Raw genomic sequence first — 6,153 nt, 5'->3', positions numbered from 1 at the left:
CTTAGGCCTGGTGTTGTGAAGCAGAGCTAGGTTGTTCTTTGGAATAGGGGAAGCAGAATAACTCAAGTGGGTTAGCCTTGGGGGAAAAAAACTACTTAAATCAGTTTTCTAAAATGCTTAGGGAGGGGATGTTGCAAGCTGGCTATTGGGAAAGTAGGGAGTCAGTATGCATAAGGCAGGAGATAAAATGGTGCCAAAGTTAGATGGTGGCTGGATATGAGGAATTATAAGACACTTAAATTGGACTGGACTAATGCATTTATAAGAACAATTCTGCAGTGCTCTGAGGATGGAAGGGGTTTGGGTAAGACATAGCCTATTATGGGCTAGACTAGAGTCACAAGGGAGCCTGCCACTTTAGGGGACAAAGTCCAACATTTAGGCAACACTCGAATTTTCAAAACCACCTAACCGTCTAGGTACCTAAAGGCCCCCTGCCACTTAAATTTTTGTCACCACCAACCAGTTGAGAGCCTAAACTAGGTGTTTCCATGCCTAAATTGCCTGCAGAGCCCAATCTGGTAGACATGCTCAAAGGCTGCCTAAGAATGTGCCCAGTGGATCTGCCCCCGCCCTCCAACAAAACACCAGGGATGGGGGTGTTGCACTCCCCCCCCCCCCTTTATGCCCTACAGACCAGTAAGTTAGAGCATTCAGCTGGTATGTGAGGCAGGGACTGGAACCTAGAGCACTCTAGGGAAGCATGTTAACTGCTAAGTTATAATCACACTCTGGCCCACTGACTATTGAGACTCGTAAGAGTTATAAGGGACCACAAGGGTCATCTAATTTAACCCCCTGCCAAGATGCAGGATTTGTTTTTTTTTTAACCATCCAGATGACTGATGGTTATTCAGCCTCCTTTTGAAAACCTCCAGTAAAGAAGCTTCCACAACCTCCCTAGGCGTTTGTTCCATTGTCTGACTGTTCTTACAGTTAGGAAGTGTTTCCTTAGATTTAATGTAAATCTGCTATGCTGTAGTGTGAACCCATTGCCTCTTGTCCTGCCCTCTATGGCAAGAAAACAACTTTTCTCCATCTTTTTTATGGCAGCCTGTCAAGTATTTGAAGACCACTATCATATCCCCTCTCAATCTCCTCTTTTCCAATCTGAACATACCCAGTTCCTTCAGCCTTTGCTCGTATGGCTGCATTCCATCCCTTTGATCATCTTTGTAGCTCACCTCTGGGTCTTCTCTAATTTCTCTATATCCTTTCTATACATCGGTGACCAAAATTGGACACAGTACTCCAGCCAAGGCCTAACCAGACCACGTAGAGTGGTACTATCACCAGTGGCTTGCATGCTATGTCTCTATTAATGCAACCTAAAATTGCATTTACCAGCAGCAGCATCGCATTGCTGGATCATGTTGAGGCTGTGATCTACCACAACTCCCAGATTCTTCTCAGCAGTGCTGCTGCCGCCAAGCCAGTTATCCCCCAGTCTGTATTTGGGTTTTCTTCCCTAAGTGTAGCACCTTACATTTGTCTTTGTTGAATTTCATGTTGTTGTCTAGAGCCCAGTTCTCCAATTTATCAAGATGCCTCTGAATTTTAGCTCCAGCCTCCAAAGTGCTAGCAACCCCCCCCCCCCCCCCCCCCAGTTTTGCATCATCTGCAAATTTGATCAGTATGCTCTCTATTCCTACATCCAGGTCGTTAATAAAGATGTTAAACAGCAGACCCAGAACAGATCCCTGTGAAACCCCATTTGAGACCTCCCTCAAATACAACATCATTCCATTAATAGTTACTCTGTGGTTGTTTAATTATGTATCCACTTAATGGTAGTTATGCCAAGCCTCTGTTTCTCCAGCTTACTTATCAGAATGTCATGTGGGACTGTGTCAAAAGCCTTGCTGAAGTCTAAGTATATTATGTACACCGCATTCCCCCATCCAACAAATTGGTTACCCTGTCAAAGAAAGAAATCAAACTGGTTTGGCAAATGTATGTATTTTACATAGGGGAACAGCTTCAACAAGAGATTGAGACACAACCTAGAATCCCCTCCTGGTTAGAGCACTTACCTGGTTCAAGGTCCCTTGCTGTCAGGCAGAGTGGGGACTTGAACCCAAGCCTGCCACATGCTGGGTGAGTGCTCTAACCACTAGGCTGTAAGATAGGGGTATTGCCTCCTGTCTTTATAGAGAAGGGCTGCCATGGTTTAAGTGCCCAACTCCCAGATAGGGTTCGTAACTGTGAATCATGAGCAGAGTTAGGTGCCTAACTCCCCTCTAGGGTCAGAGTTTAGGCCACCCCCCTTTCCTGCATTTCCTACTGGCTAACTTAGGCAGCTCCCTCCTCATCCTGCTGGAATTTTTAAGAGAGCCTGAATACCTAGGTGGCAGGCATAGGCGCCAACTCCGTGGGTGCTCCAGGGCTGGAGCACCCACAGGGAAAAATTGGTGGGTGCAGAGCACCCACTGGCAGCTCCCCGACCCACTCCCCCACCCCAGCTCACCTCTGCCTCAGCTCCGCCTCCTCCCCTGAGCAGGCCACCGCGTCCTGCTTCTCCCCCCTCCCTCCCAGCGCTTGTGCTGCGAAACAGCTGTTTCACCCAGCAAGCCTGGGAGGGAGGGGGGGAAGGAGGAATGCAGCGCTTGGGGAAGAGGCGGGGCCAGGGCAGGGATTTGGAGAGGGATCCACTAGGGGCAGGGAGGGGGCGGAGTCAGAGTGGAGTTGGGGCAGAGGGCGCAAGCCCCCACCGGCGCCAACAAAAGTTGGTGCCTGTGGTGGCAGGGCCCCAAGTCAAGTGCTGCAAGGCTTTCGTCCCCCTTGTGACTAGCTCTGTCTCTTCCTCTCTACTCCCAATGGAAGATGAGTTCTGTGCAAGCTTTGCCCCCCTCCTTCCCAACTGCAAACACATCAGAGGAATGTCTACAAATCTCAACTGTTTTGACATAATTTATTGTCTTGGATTTTTTTGCATAGGCATAAATTACAGTCTGTAGATAAAAAACAAACAAAACAGTGCAGCATTTGCAATAGGCTACAGAATTAAATACAGATTAATCTGCCTGTACCCAGCTTGGTTTGCGTAAGGTTAATTTATAACACTTTCCTGGTACACACACACACACAGAGAGAGAGGGGGATAAGTGAGGCAGCTCAAGGGGAGTAAACAGAGAAGCTCTGCCTTAGCAGATGTTTCCCACTTATTACCACCTTGCTGTACTCATCTTCTGTATCTAGTACCATGATTACCTGGCATGTTGATAAGAAGCGGGGCTGCAGTTGAAGCAGCAATTTTAAACACCCTCTGCCCTACAATTGACAGCTGGTCCTGGAGCACAGGAAGAGTTAATGAACCTTTTCTCCTTTCACCACTGTTCCAACATGCCTAGATGTTGGGGGAGGGTTGGTTCAGTAGTCAGATTTTAAAGAAGCACCAGAGGCTAGGTCCACTGCTCCTAGGGGCTTGTAAAGCCCTGGTCAACCCATCTTCAACTGCCAGTCCAAGTTCCTTGCAGGTGGACTCGGAGTTCTAGGGACTGGGGCCACGCACTTCCATGCAGGAACCCACTTGGTGCCTGGGGCAATCAGCATCTGGTGTAGGAGCCATTTATCACCCAGTCACCACCCCCTGCAGCCAATTTAGGAGTAGTGGTGATTAATTCCAAAAGGAGGTGCTGTCCCACCCTCATCCCTATGGGCACATGGATCAGAGCCACATGCTTGATGAGGCAATGGAGGAGCAGACCAAGAGGATGTGCACTGCTTGACTTCTCCAGCAGATTTAAGGCAAGACATGTGGGCCAGAAAAAGCCCATTGCCAACTCTGGAAGGGAGTCCCCCACTCACTTCCCTTTCACACCATCCCAGCCCTACTGGACTTCAACAGGTTTTGGAGACAACCTGGCAAAAATCAGTGCTCAGTACCCTCCGCACCTCACAGACCCAATTTGACTTGGGGGGTGCCAGCCTCAAATGGGGCTGATACAAAGTGAGCCCTTGGCTTTTCTTTCAGATAAAGAGAAGACAAATATGGATACGTAAAAACCCATTCAAAACATAAGCTGAACTAAGAACAGAGCGTGCTGGCCAAAACCTAGAGAGACAGAGACAACCCTTCTCTGAGCAGCCACATGTTACCTTCTCCAGGCCACTGATATGAACTCCTACTCTGTCCTGCAGCTCAAAGCTGATATAGTGAGTGTGGTGGTGAGAATAAGGCCCCAGCCAGCCTGTTCACAGGTCCCTCTCCCCTCCTTCTCTTGCCAGCTGGGAACAACACTAACAGCCCTCAGGGAGGTCTGTGTGGCTCAAATCTGGGGTGGAGGGGCCTTTCCCACCTTGGTGCTGTCTCCCTTCTCCCAGATAAATCCATAGGAAGAGGTAGCTGTCAGCCCTTCCCTGCCCACTTGTGCCCTGTCCAACCGTCCCCATACACGGCCTCAGCCCAGGACGGCAGCTGTGAATGGGGGACGGCTGTGACACGGACCTGCCCACCCTTCCCCTGAGGGAAAAGGCCAGTCCCAGCTTCAGCCACAAGCCCCCTCCTGGAATCATTGCTACCACCATTACTACTCTCCCTTGCAGGCCCGGTAGCAGGGTCCTTACTGATCTGAACCAAGCTGCACTGGCTTACCTCACCGCCCCTACTTACAGTGAGCCCCACAAGCTCTGTGTCTCAGCACCCTTCAGCCAGCCTTGGCACCACACCCTCTGCTCGGCCTGCTGTCTTTCCCCACCCTTGCCCCAGATCAGAGCTGTCAGGGTCGTCGTCCCCTTATCCCCAAAGCTTGTATAATATTGTCTCATATCCCCCGTTATCCTGCGGGGTTTGTGCCACTTCCCGTGATCACACTAATACTCTCATATCTGCCCTGTGTCCCCATCAACAAACCCCATGTGTCTGGATAACTACAGCCTAGACTCTACCCCCCTATGTACAGTTGTTTATATACAGATGTACATAAACCAGTGGGGGTATAATTATATATTTTTACACCCACCATAGACGGTTATAATTTTGACTAGGGTTTTCCAAAAGCAAAGCAGGCAGGCACTACCAGACCACTGGCCCATCGAGCCTAGTACCCTGACTCCAACTGTGGGCCATGGCATCTGATCATGCAGCACCCATGGAGGGAAATTTTCTCCTGAACTCAGCTACTGATCAGTTCACATCTCAAAGCCTGAGGATTAAATAGCCCTGGCCATTTCACTCTAGTTAGTGCTACTACAAATGCTACTCTAAGTGGCTAGCCCTTTATTAATCTAAGTGATTTGCCTCAGTGGTCTCCCTTGTGGTACAAAGTTCTATAGGTTAATTATACGTTGCATGGAAAAGTACATCCTTCCTTATTACTAAAAACAGTGTCGGGAGGAAGAGTTTTAAAGGACATCAACACAGACATTTTGACTTCTGAATGTTTAGCACTAATTGGGGGATTTACATGTGAGAACAACACCCACGTGTGTGGGAATAATACGGGACCCTCTCCCACTCTGGCCACAGCCTTGCCTAGTGGTGAAATCCAATAGCACTCCGCTGCGGTGGAAGGGAAGGTGTTTCTTGAGGACTATACAATACACTGACCTGAGTGGAAGGTTTGCATTGTTGAGGCTGTTTTACAACCCCAGGGAGATTAGATTATCTTCTCCCCCAAGGACTAAAACCCCCGTCTGTTGCTTATATATTAACCCTTTAATACATATCTTTGTGTCCTCATTATTTCCCTTAGCTAACAGGCACGTTAGCAGCTTTCCAGGGTCATGAGATCCAAATTCAACCCATGGCAAGCTAGCCACTGGGTCTAACTAAAACAAACCACTGATCCAATAATGGAAGGAAACAGGCGATAGTGCAAAATTATTTGGTCATGTGCCCACCCTCCCTGACATTTAGATGGCGCCTACCCAGCCAACGATGCCATAAATAGATCACACCTTCACCCCACTGATGATAATATATGTTCATTCATAAAACTTGGGACACTATGTTATAGTCTTCTTTAACATCTGGAAGGGATGGGGCTGGGAAGAGGGAGGTGGGGAAAGGTCTGGACTGCAAAGACTCATTTAAAAAAGTTAAAATGTCTGGCCTGACCTGGATCGGAGCCTCGTTTCCCATCACACCACCTTTTGAACACTAAAATCCCTCCCCCTCCCCACTACCCCCACCCAATACAAACTCTTCCCTCT

Source organism: Emys orbicularis, chromosome 1 (genome assembly GCF_028017835.1).
Source record: "Emys orbicularis isolate rEmyOrb1 chromosome 1, rEmyOrb1.hap1, whole genome shotgun sequence".
NCBI classification, from domain to species: domain Eukaryota; kingdom Metazoa; phylum Chordata; order Testudines; family Emydidae; genus Emys; species Emys orbicularis.
The sequence above is the reverse complement of the archived record's forward strand: the minus strand, read 5'-3'. Positions refer to the sequence as shown.